We start from the raw sequence: 12,696 nt of genomic DNA, 5'->3' as shown, positions 1-12,696 counted from the left end.
ATGGTTCTATCTGTTTTAGATTTTTCTCTATTGCTGTTTGTTTTGTTAGCATGTTTGCTTAATAACTTAATTACATATACATACACTCACCTAAAGGATTATTAGGAACACCATACTAATACTGTGTTTGACCCCCTTTCACCTTCAGAACTGCCTTAATTCTACGTGGCATTGATTCAACAAGGTGCTGAAAGCATTCTTTAGAAATGTTGGCCCATATTGATAGGATAGCATCTTGCAGTTGATGGAGATTTGTGGGATGCACATCCAGGGCACGAAGCTCCCGTTCCACCACATCCCAAAGATGCTCTATTGGGTTGAGATCTGGTGACTGTGGGGGCCAGTTTAGTACAGTGAACTCAGTGTCATGTTCAAACCAATTTGAAATGATTCGACCTTTGTGACATGGTGCATTATCCTGCTGGAAGTAGCCATCAGAGGATGGGTACATGGTGGTCATAAAGGGATGGACATGGTCAGAAACAATGCTCAGGTAGGCCGTGGCATTTAAACGATGCCCAATTGGCACTAAGGGGCCTAAAGTGTGCCAAGAAAACATCCCCCACACCATTACACCACCACCACCAGCCTGCACAGTGGTAACAAGGCATGATGGATCCATGTTCTCATTCTGTTTACGCCAAATTCTGACTCTACCATCTGAATGTCTCAACAGAAATCGAGACTCATCAGACCAGGCAACATTTTTCCAGTCTTCAACTGTCCAATTTTGGAGAGCTTGTGCAAATTGTAGCCTCATTTTCCTATTTGTAGTGGAGATGAGTGGTACCCGGTGGGGTCTTCTGCTGTTGTAGCCCATCCGCCTCAAGGTTGTACGTGTTGTGGCTTCACAAATGCTTTGCTGCATACCTCGGTTGTAACGAGTGCTTATTTCAGTCAAAGTTGCTCTTCTATCAGCTTGAATCAGTCGGCCCATTCTCCTCTGACCTCTAGCATCAACAAGGCATTTTCGCCCACAGGACTGCCGCATACTGGATGTTTTTCCCTTTTCACACCATTCTTTGTAAACCCTAGAAATGGTTGTGCGTGAAAATCCCAGTAACTGAGCAGATTGTGAAATACTCAGACCGGCCCGTCCGGCACCAACAACCATGCCACGCTCAAAATTGCTTAAATCACCTTTCTTTCCCATTCAGACATTCAGTTTGGAGTTCAGGAGATTGTCTTGACCAGGACCACACCCCTAAATGCATTGAAGCAACTGCCATGTGATTGATTGGTTAGATAATTGCATTAATGAGAAATTGAACAGGTGTTCCTAATAATCCTTTAGGTGAGTGTATATTACATATATTGGTTAAAATTGCCGTTTAGCCCCTGTATAAACTTTTATATCCCTAATTTATGGGGGTGGTCCTTCACTGTCAGTGCATCGTAAGAACTGTGGCCCTTCTGTCCAGCCTAGTCACACAAGACTATCAATCCCAGGACAACCTGATGCCACACAGTTTCATAACTCAGTTAATACATTAATTATAATAATAATAACCCTAATCTAGGTTTACTACACCATTGAGTGGCTTTAAATCGTTATCCATCCTGGAGCCACCCCTCATTGTCTGACTGCTGTGCATTTCAAAGGTCTCATCGCCTCCCTGGGCCCACTTGACATCACTGTCCCAATCTCTAATGTCCCCCAACACTTGTAGCCGGTGTTTTGGCACAGCAGGTCTGTTTAGGGTCGAGCAAACCTGACATTGGGGAAAGGGCGGGCCAAATACAGGGTACACGACACTCCCTGCACACAGGTGATCTTTAGCAGTCTTTGGGAACTTGGCTATGAAATATTTGCTTTTGGCAGTGAGTCGGGGAGAGGGACTGTTCTTTCTGCAAAGCTGAAAGCACTTAATTTAAAATCAGTACGTGGCCTGCTTAAAAAAGGCAAGTGGTGTTTGTGTCCTTAGAAAATAGATTTATAAACACTTAGGTTGGTTGGAGGGAAGTTGTTCTTGTTTTTTGTGGTTTCCCTTCACCTGCCTCATAAAAGCCATTTCTCCACAGGCGCGAGGAGCTGTGATGGATGCGATTTGATTTGCATTACAGAGCCTTTTTTTCCGCACAGTGCTGATTTGAATTTCTGACATGTTTTCAGTTATTAAAATATATGGCAAAACTTAGGACTTGAGCGCTACACCTACACTTTCTCATTTCATTCACTCGAAAGATGTGTCCGTTACATAATTTATTTTCTTAAAGGCCTGAAGCTTCATGAACGCTTAGACAGAACTTACTTGGGTTAAAAAGACACACAAAAAATGTGCAAGTCGTCCAGATAAATGCTCAAATTTATTTCTAACCATATTTGCTTAGCGGTTGCTGGGGAAACCTGGAAGGTGGCTGTCTCTGTTCTGTTCAAAGAGAATACATTCATAAAGGCATTGTAAAGAGCAATAAAGACAGACAATGTGTCCCCTAATCTCTCAGAGGTAATCTGGCTAATGACTTGGGGGGATCGTGGGAGAAAATGTGGCGGCTCGTTCGGAGAAAAACAAACGCCGCTTGTAATCAGAGTTGACTAGCTCTGGGATCCTCACCTGGGTTTGTGGCAAATCTGCTGTCGCCTTGCTTAGAAGCTTCAGAGAAAAAAAAGACACAAAAAAACACACCACTGTATTGTTGAGAAGCTGGTGTTTGTTTTCAGTTCCAGTTATTTGGAAAGTTATATTTAGTGATTGCCTGATCAATTAATGTATTGATTGATGAGTAAAGACAGGTGGCACAGTTTCTGTATTTATAATTTGTTTCATGTTATACCTACACGTCTGTGCAAGTCCTTCATTTGTTGTTTCTAAAACCCTTCAAATGTTTTTGTTTTGACATGTAGCTGATCGGTAAGCCTGAAGTATCCCACTGAAGGGCTTTGGAAACTGCGTATTAGCGATTATGTGAATGCAAATGGTTGACTTTGGCTTTGTTTTGTGGTAAAGCTGAAGTCTCAAGGTAGGAGTTGTTTATTTGGAAATCCTGTATAAGAAAATCCTGTGCAAGAAAAAAAGCATTAATTGTATCAGGCTATTAAACAGACTTTTGTTTGATTTAGTTGTATTTAAGATGCAGTAGCAGTAAAATAATATTAACAATAAAAAGAATAATGCTATACGTATTTTAATCCCGTTCCAATTTATCTCTCATGATTTACAGAGTGAAGTGGCACTGATGATCTATAACCATTTCCCCCAACAATGTGAACTGAACTGCTTTGCTCAGACTATGAGCTGGAAAAAAAATCCAAAAACTTCTATGGTAAAGTGGGAATGATATAAATAAAGTTCAATAAAGCAAAGTGTAATCCACAGTTAATGGATGAAGGTGTGGTAAATGTGTGGTAAAGCCCGTTTAGAATGGAATGATTGTTATCAAGTACCGTCCTAAAACCTCCTTAAGGCTTGGTCTGGCCCCCTTAGAGTGCTTTCTTCATTGAATCATTTGTTCAGTCAGCTTAACTGCTTAGTAAATTCCTCGACAGTGGCGCCGCTCTTTTCATTCAGCGCATTTTCTGTTTCTTTTCTTTTGTTCATGTGACACGGCGCAAGGCGATGGCCACAGTGGAGGTGAAACCCTCGCGAGTGATCCAGCGCTTTAGGTCGCTGCGTCTAATAGTCAATTTCAGTGTCACTTTATGCAACATCAAAACAGATGAGAGAAGGACCTGAGACAGACAAGTTTCAGATGGTGATGCATTTTGTTTTTGTGACCCCATAAGTGGGGAGGACCTGTGGGGGTGGGGGGGCACGGGAGTGGGGGCTCCGGGAGAATAGGTTTATCTCCTTCAATTTGAGAATATCATCCTGACAAGGCAATCTCTGTCAAACAGCCAGTAAATTCATTGCCACTTGTGTAGTCAGACAAGACTGGATAAGTTTGTAAAGAGGGTAGGAGATGGCGGGGAGGGATATTGCCTTTTCCCTGCCAATAAGGGAAGTGTGAGCAGGCAAACGCAGCCCGATTTCAGTTGCATTTTATTCATTTGTTGGACTTTTCAAGGAATGCATTCCCTTGGGTCTTAGACACCGGCATTACATTTTCTTAGCAGACGGAGGAAGACCGAAGAAGTCTGACCATGCATGGCGTGTTTCATTTAACAGGAGATCGGGACATTGCTGGAACTCCCGAAAGAAAACGATTTTGCTACTTATTGAGCCTTTCAGGTCTAAAAGACTGCTTATTAAATAGAAAAGATGCAGTGGTCCCCAATTTGGTTTGTTTATTTCTTTTTCTGAAAGCCTACCTATTAGCCTTCTCCAGTGATGGCGGCAGTCCAAGCAATTTCTTTAATAAACCCAGAAGAATCGTGTTACCTGAAGCGATGCTGCCTCTCTCCGTTCAGCAGGTAGTGTCTCACTTGCTGCATGTGGGCGACAGTTTTTAAAGAGGAGCGTTTTGTTGCTGGGAGCGCTGCTATTCTGTAGCTCCTGGTTCGTTCTAAAGAGAACGTTAGCAGAAAGTTGTGAGAAGTCCTAAAGTCTCAGAAATTACGAACGGGCCTGGCTAGAGCTATTTGTATGCATCGCTGTGTTGTCGGTGACATTTGGCTTTGTCCCCCGTGACAGCAAGGTGTTTGGACAGCGTGAGTCCGTGACTGCAGACTGAAAAAAGTCCTCCCTGGCTCCCAGTGATGACTGTTTCTAATCATGGACCACCAAGACCTTTGTGACTGGTGGTTTGACTAACCTTTAAAACAAATTGCCTCAATTTAAGAGTGTCTCATTATCACTGTGCGTGAAGAGAATTGACACGCCGTCCCGGAGAAAAAATTTAATGAAATAAAATTTAAATAAATGTATGTAGAAGTCATTTGAGTTTACGTCCTGCTTGGTGAATCGCATTCATTCACACCGTTGCACGATTACAGAGACGTGTAGGAGGAGGGCGCCGGGGTCACACAGTGTAGCGGGACTGAACGACGAGTACATTCAGCCGTGCAGCAGATAATTCAATGAACTAAAATGCAGTTCAAGATACAACAGCATCAATGCCATGTCGAAGATCATCAGTTAACCGAGAGAGAGATGCTTGAGATTAGAAGAGCCGACCGCTCATAGTAATGGGGTGCAGTGTGTCAGAAATTATTTCCTGTTAAACTGAGGAGAATCGGCTTCACTGAACTTGTTCAAGTCGCGTATTGGTTATCGTGTAGATGCCTCCCTCTCCTCGAGTTACACTAAGGGTTGAAGTGAGGAGCCTTGGCTTTTGTGGGGAGGGACAATTTTCATCCCTTTTAGTCTTCGTTTCCTCTTTCTCCTCCTCTGCCACCATTGCTGCACCTCACCTCAGTGTGGGGTGGTACAGACAACCCCCGCTCTGGTCTTTGATGCAGCTGCTGGATAAAACAATACAGTCTCCCTGTCTTCATCCCACTGTAGGATTGGAGACCGGAAGCCAGACCTAAGCTGCATTGTTCTTGGTCCTTTTTTCCCCACTGTACAATCGGCCTAAGCCCCTTCTACTGAGCTCCGAAGAACGCGCTGTTGTTAAACAAACCAATTTGTCACCCAATGGCACGCCATTAGATGACTGACTACAAGCACAAACAGTCAGCGTACAAGAGTCTTTCATCAAGCAGTCGGGGAAAGACAAAGTGCCTTCAATATTTCAGCAAGACGCCAGGCATGATCTACATGCTCAGTGCTGATTGAGAGATGCAAATTGGCACTTGAAAAGACATTAAGTTGAAAAGCTCCAGAGAGGGCAGGTCCTCCAGCAGGTCGGTGCTTTAACACCGGAAGGGACAGATGCCTGGCAGGTCACGACTTCAGATTTTCACAATTATTAATGTGCTTGCGTGTTGTTCCAGGCTGTGCAACTGTACGGCCCTTGGTCTGACCTCTAGTGTCCAGATCTCACACAAAGATCAGGTGCGCTGTACACTGAGGTAGAGGAGAAACCCACTGTTACACATAAATACATTTCATATGGAAGCCTGCTCTGTCCAGGAAAGAAAGATTGTCCACTTTCTGTCTGACCCATTTTGAGTGGGTATGGTCAGTGAAAGAAATAATCGATAAACTCTTCTGGCACCTTACAGAAAAAAACCAGCTGAGGAATGCTGCAGGACAGAGTGAAGGAAAAAAAAATGTATGCATTATATTGTTTGCAATGTAAATTGTTTTGTGCATCAGAGAGCATGCTTCTCTGCTTCTTTTCTGTTTAAAGATTTAACCATTTCTTGCCATGCATCAAACCCTTGACCCATCGGCTAATTGCAGAATAACAAACCTGATGTTTGATGGAGGCATGGTGCTGAAACCCACCTTCCTGCACTGGGAATGCAATTTGTAGTGGGCGGGTGGTTTTGAAGTTTTTATTCAGTGGTGGAAATTACCATCTCTGATGCCAGACTGCACTGGTCTGTGATGACTGCAAACTCATTTTCGTTTTTTACAACAACAAAAAAATGTGTTGATCAGAGAATCTCTAGTGACATGAAACGGAATAATGAGACGGATAAACAGGTTTGATCAAACGGAGAAAGTTGGCAACCGTTATTTAAGACAGAACACAAAACAAAATAATGAAGAAATATGTCAATACTTAAAAACATATTTTCCATACAAATGGAGATTTATGGAGTGGAAGCCATGACTCAATTACTGCCGGAGTTGTTCAGCTCTCACTTCTGTTATAGTGTTTGTAAGGTATATTTTAAATGAAAGTGATGCGTAGTGTCTAATGTAATTTCCAGTTTGGGTATTTACAAATGTCTTGCATATATGATACTTTACCCATAAATACAGTACAATACAATTATTTGACAGGACAGTCCCAATATTAGTTGTCTTCTTTGCAGTTGCATGCGTTACATTTAAGCCTATTAAAATTAAATGCTTTTGAAAGAATAAATCTTCCAGAGACCTTCCCATTCCTTTGGACTCTGCCCCCAGTTTAGCTTCTGCCCTAGAGAGCCCGATTAGGAGGACAACGGGACCAGAAACAAAAATTAAATGTATTGTTTCTTTGGCACAACAACGCTAACTACCAGACGTCCAGAGAAGTGCTGCATGGCGCACATTGCCAGCTAGAGGATCTCCCTCCCTTTATGGAAAAATGTCCTGGAATATATGTAATTAATTATTGTATTTTGTCCGTTTTAGTCCCCCTCGGCCAGAAGGTAATGTCTCCATACGACCTGCACAATTATTTTGAAAAGGAAAACCTACTCTCCTTGATTCTGTGTAAAAATATCTTGTTTTTACAAAGACCTTCAGTAAATTAGAAATGCTGTTTTGAACAGTTCAAGTGGAATCCATTCCGGATTCAAAAAAATAAAATAGTTTTATTTGTGGCGGGTTAAATTAAGGGAAGAGTACATCACTGTACAGGACTTGACAAGGTTATGCAAAAATATTTGAAATTCTGTACAACAAAAAACTTATAACATGTAGCTAGTTTAGAGATATAGTGTAAAGCCCCTTTATTTGAAAGCTAATAGCCAGCACAGCACTTAACCACAGTAGTAATCAGTAAGTACTTTGAAGAATGAGCTTTGTTCTTGGAAGAATTTATCGGGCTCACACTAACTGGCTATTACATATACAAGAACAACCTTGCATTATTTGCCTGAATCAGTTGATTGCCAAATCAACAACAGCTTAATGAGGTGGGTCACTGAGGGATCAAAGACGAACCTTTCATCTATTGTTAGGCATACAGAAATAAAAAACAAAATATTGCTGTAGGTATATTTCAGCATTCACTTCTAAGATGAAAAGAAAAAAAGAGCTTCACGACTAAACAAATTATACATGTCATTCATTTTATTGTAGTTTAGTGCATCTTGTTTGGGGAATTAAGGTTTTACTTATAAGACATAAAAATAAAATAAAAAAGCAAGTCAATTATATTTATAGCATAGACATTTTGTTCCTATCAAAGTCTTTTACATCTCCTCCCACTCTGGCTCATGTAAGCCTGTCACACACAAGTTCTGTGGGACACCTGGGGAGTTCAAAGTTTCAGAGTGAAACTTGTAACGTTTTCTTCACTTCTGCAGCATTGGGAAAGAGCCTCCAGAATTCTGCAATGGTAAATCTGGAGGAATTTCGGAAGTATTTACATATAGATGGGGAAGTTGACATCTACAGGGAGAAAATAAATGTTCCCACTGAACACTGCTGCTGAAATCTTTTTTTTTCTTTTCCATGAAACAGTCTTCGTAATTTAAAAGGTTTCAGCACTGAATTTAATAAGTGTCAGAGAGAGACCCAACAGGATGCTTCAAAGGGCGAACAAGAGATCAGTTACAAAAAGGAAATGTCTAAAATTAGTCAGCGGATAAGAGATTAACCTCAGTTTGACAAAGTCTCTTTCAAAGTCATTCTCTTGTACATTGCAAGATGGGGCAGCCGGTGGTAGAATCGGGAACATGTTTGCGCAGTTTCTACGTTTTCATACGTACTGGGTCGCAGTGCTACAAAGCTTGATTAATACCGATTGTCTTAAATGTCAAGAATATAGAATACAAATTTCTCTGTTATACATAGAATTGAGTGTTTTAGTGCACTTTCCTCTCCTCCCTTACGGACTGAGAGAACTCTTCAGCTCTGCCCGCACATTCCTTTGACTTTTTATCAACAAATCAACAGTATAGTTTTGTCGTTGTCGTTTTTGTTCGTCTCGTTGCTTGCTTCCTTAGTTCATCGAGGCCGAACAACGTCAGGCCTGTCTCGGGGGTTGAAGCCATTCGCAGGCACATGTTCCTAAATAGAGATTTGTTTCCATCAGCATTTTAAATGGACGCAAAGTGGAGCGCTCAGACGTGTATTATCATCTTATGGATACGCCAATCAATATGAGCAGTAATCCGTCACCGTGGAGATGGCAAACTCTTTGTTTCCAATCCTCTTGAATTACAGCTGTTGTATTTTTTGCTTGTTTTTAGTTTTTTAATGCAGACAGTGAAACATTTACAGGTTTGTACTAACTGTACAGTTACATGCAATTAATGAATGGAAGAGTTTTTTTTTTTTTTTTTTTTAAGATTCATGGTGCTCAGGGGTTTAGAAAAATATGCAGAACACAAGTAAGTTCTACAGAGAACCATAATGCTGTACAAGATACAGCAACTACAGCTAATGAGGTGAAGGATTATTATATAACACGCCAGCATGGGGAGCATGTAGAGGAACTAGGAATTAAACAAATGAGATCTGAACCTCTGTCCTGGGCAGCGTGAAGTAGGGCTGAACCAATGAAAGAATAGAATGAAAGAGGGAAAAAAAAACTTCTATTAACATTAATCTTGCTTCAGAAGCCTTTTTTTCCACCCAGAATATGAAAAATGTATTGTGTTTATATATTTATTTATTTATTGAAATAAGCATTTGATGATTTATTAATTTTTAGAAATGGATTTTTGTTGTAGTGTGTTTGCAACATGTAAGCTTCAGCCTGACTGAACATTGCAGCAGTGGGTCTAATGGGCAGCCGGGAGAGCCTGGCTTCAGCCTTGCATGGCACACTCCAATGCCCCTGACGTTATCCTCAGGTCTTTGTTGTTGACTACGGTATTAGTAACTGTCAGGCTTCTCACTCTAATCCCACCACCCGAGGGGAAAAACGAATTTTGCAGCACTAAATACAATCTTCGCAGGCCTGAATCACAGCACCGTTGCGCTCCGACTCATAAACGTCTGGTTCTGAATGAGTAATCCCACCGTTGTGCCGCCGAATTAAACTTTTAGGGTGTGCACTTTGTGTCAGCCTTCTCGGGCACTCCTCTCAGGGTCACTTCTGCTTGAATGATGAGTTTTGCAAGGGTTATTAAGTCCAGAGCTGGGAGTTGGGGGGGCAACGTCTGGGAGTGAGAGAATCCCAGACTTATTATTATTGATGCCGTGGAGGTTATTCGGGACAGGCTCATTACGGGAAGCAGGGGAGTCGAGAGGAGCAAGCTTAACGAGAGCAGAAGTCTGTGCACTGCGTGCCCCCTGGTTTTACTATTGTATATTGATTTTCATATTTCTGTAGGTTAAAACAATTTTCCCTATTTTTTTTTTCTCTCCTTCTTCCTAGCAAGGAGCCTGCTGTATCACCACCACCATCTCCCTACCCCCATCACCCCAGGGATGGCAGCGATGGAAGGTTGTGTTTATACTAAACACTGTACACGCCAAGGCAATTAAGTACGATGGCAACGGTAGCATGAAAGGTCAGGGCCAGTTTCTACAAGTCTTCAATTTAAAGCCATCTTCCTTCATCACTTTGTATTTTTAATCTTTAATCCTGTCCACCTTTTAATTTTTTGACAAGAGGTGTCAAAGCATTATAATTCAGCAAAAGTCCCTTTTTAAAAGGTGGCATTTCTCTTGTCTTTCACCCATCATCCTCTGTTACAAGCTCTGAAACCATTCCCTGAGAAAGCCCACCGCTCTTGCTTTCCAAGATGATGGAGTTTCCCTGCAGCAGTTTTCCCTTTTCCAACATTTCCTGCAGAAACGGCAGCTCCTCCCACTGCCACAGCTTGAGGTCTTGGGGAAAGGCGCTGCTGTTTGACAGGGTTTGTGGTGCGTCAGACAGACCTCACGCAGCTACACTGGATGCATCTTGAAGAGAACCAACTTTTGACGCATGAGCCCAGTGGCACATCGGCCTACTTTACTAAATGTGAACTGGAGGAAAGGAAACCTATTTCCTGGAACGAGTACTCTGGAATGAGTCGCAGATGCTGTCCCAGGTTATACTGTTGTATATTGCGACTCAATAGAGACCAAACTCGAGTCCATAGTTAGGAAGGTGTTAAATTTGATCTACAGAGAGCACTGCAAGTAATATTGGTGCATGCCACACAGTAATGAAAAAGTACTCTCTATTTTACACGTTTGACAGGGCAGCTGACAGATTTGTTACCAGTTGAGCCAACATCCCTGCATATCCTGACCAGGACATTAATTTGGAAATGTTGATTTTAAAGCCCAAAGTGGTCCTTATTTCCTTACTCATAAAAGTAAGATTTACTATTTTTACTTTGTTTGCTTAACTCCATTCTATCGGGTGCTGCCGTCTAGCTGTTTACAATCATGAAAAGCAAAAAATGAATTTTTAAAATTCTTTTAATATGTAAATTCCGAGGAGATGTGGGAACGCAACAAAAAAATCCACAGACAAGCACGAGCAAAGAAAACCTCTTCTTTTGATTCTTTCGATTTGTGAAATAGATTTGCCATTGTATAACTTTTACCAAAGTATTATGATTAATATATCTCTGCTAAGTCTGTCTAGCCCTGTCTAATAGACTTTTCTTTCCCGAGACTTGTGCATAGTAAAGTTTTTACTCTACTGCCTGAGAAGATTTATCCTGCAGTGATAAAAATCTCTTTACACCAAAAGGCCTTTTTTACAGTTAATCACTGGCGGTGTGCAAAGCTGACAGGATGGTTTGCATACTGATGATCGAATCATATTCCCAGATTATCAGATGCAAAGGAAGCAGCGCTATTAGGATTGTGCTCTGGAATAGCCTGGCTTCCATGAGATAACCCCAGGGTGACCCTTCGTCTGTATTGGTGAGGGTGTTCAGCCCATCGAAAGTAACGTATTATTGTAAGGAGCGGCGTCACATCACGTCTCCTTTCTTTCTCGTTTTGTCTTATTTGTCTCTCCGAGTTTAGTCTTCCTCTCTCCTTTGTGCTGTAGGCTCTAAGGTGATGTTTTTGCAGTTGGGCAAGGAAATTGTTGAAGAACACTAAAATGTAGGTTACCAAGTTTTTAGGGCTGTTCTCCCAAGGACGTTCCTGAAACCTGTCCTGAATGAAGGAGTAGATGTTTCGTGGGGAAGGTCCTATTGATGTTGCGCGTTGTAAAAGTTGCTTAGTGCAACAGATTAATTCTGTTTTTTGTTTCTATCTGGACAGCCATCTGATGAATGAGGAACACATTGATTCCAGTATTGGGAACATGTCGCCAGGTCCCATACATATTCTCAGTAGACAATCGCTTCTTTATTTCGAGTCAGCGCTCTTTGTTCTCAGTAGCACAGTGATTACAGGGCCTGGGCATTGTTACCTAAACAGTCATTACTGTAAAGAAGTCGGGTTTTAATTGATAGCTCTGGAACTTGCAAAGAGCATCTTGGGATGTTGCTACACAGCACTATCAATTAAAAAACTGAATCAGCGCTGTGATCAACACACTAGCAATCAAACAGATGGTCATTTTATATGTTTCACATGATCTAACGGCACCTGTAATCTCATTAAATATTATGCTTGGGCTTAAATATTTCATAAAAAAGATAAAATAGCGTCATGTTTTGTTTTTCCGCTGACCTTACATTTCTACAGCATTACATTCTTAAACCACAAGATCTTTTTTTTTTTTTTTTTATGAACAGAAATTCAAGGCCAATGGCTCTTTATTTATTTATTTAGTGCCTTCCTTTCTTCTTATTGGATGGAGAGATGTAGAGGAGGGCAACACAATCGTTGATGAACTGATACATAACATGCTCTAACCGTCTGAAACATGACACGTTGCCATTTACACTAAGCTCGGCTTGTAGTGAAGGTGGAATACCACATCTTGTACTCCCAAGTCTAAATTAAACAAAGTCATGGTCCTAATCAGGTTTCTCCTCTTTTCCTTCTTTTCTATTTTCTTTTACAGTTGTCTGATGGAACTCCTCAGGTACTGATATTGATTAGTATCACTAGATCCTGTTAGCCTTGGGTGTATTTCCGA

At 41.4% G+C, this 12,696-nt stretch overlaps 1 long non-coding RNA gene across 1 annotated transcript in view; it reads left to right on the top strand.

The window, feature by feature from the left end:
* The window catches only part of LOC136712682 (uncharacterized), a 62,918-nt gene extending 51,936 nt beyond the window's left edge, over window positions 1-10,982 (top strand). The window contains exon 2 of the long non-coding RNA XR_010804870.1: window positions 10,033-10,982. This is a non-coding gene — a long non-coding RNA (uncharacterized LOC136712682). The remainder of the gene's footprint in view (window positions 1-10,032) is intronic.
* Window positions 10,983-12,696: the final 1,714 nt, after the last annotated feature.

The sequence above is a fragment of the Amia ocellicauda genome, chromosome 17 (genome assembly GCF_036373705.1).
Source record: "Amia ocellicauda isolate fAmiCal2 chromosome 17, fAmiCal2.hap1, whole genome shotgun sequence".
NCBI classification, from domain to species: domain Eukaryota; kingdom Metazoa; phylum Chordata; class Actinopteri; order Amiiformes; family Amiidae; genus Amia; species Amia ocellicauda.
Note: the sequence above shows the minus strand (reverse complement) of the source record. Positions and strands in the feature narration are given on the sequence as shown.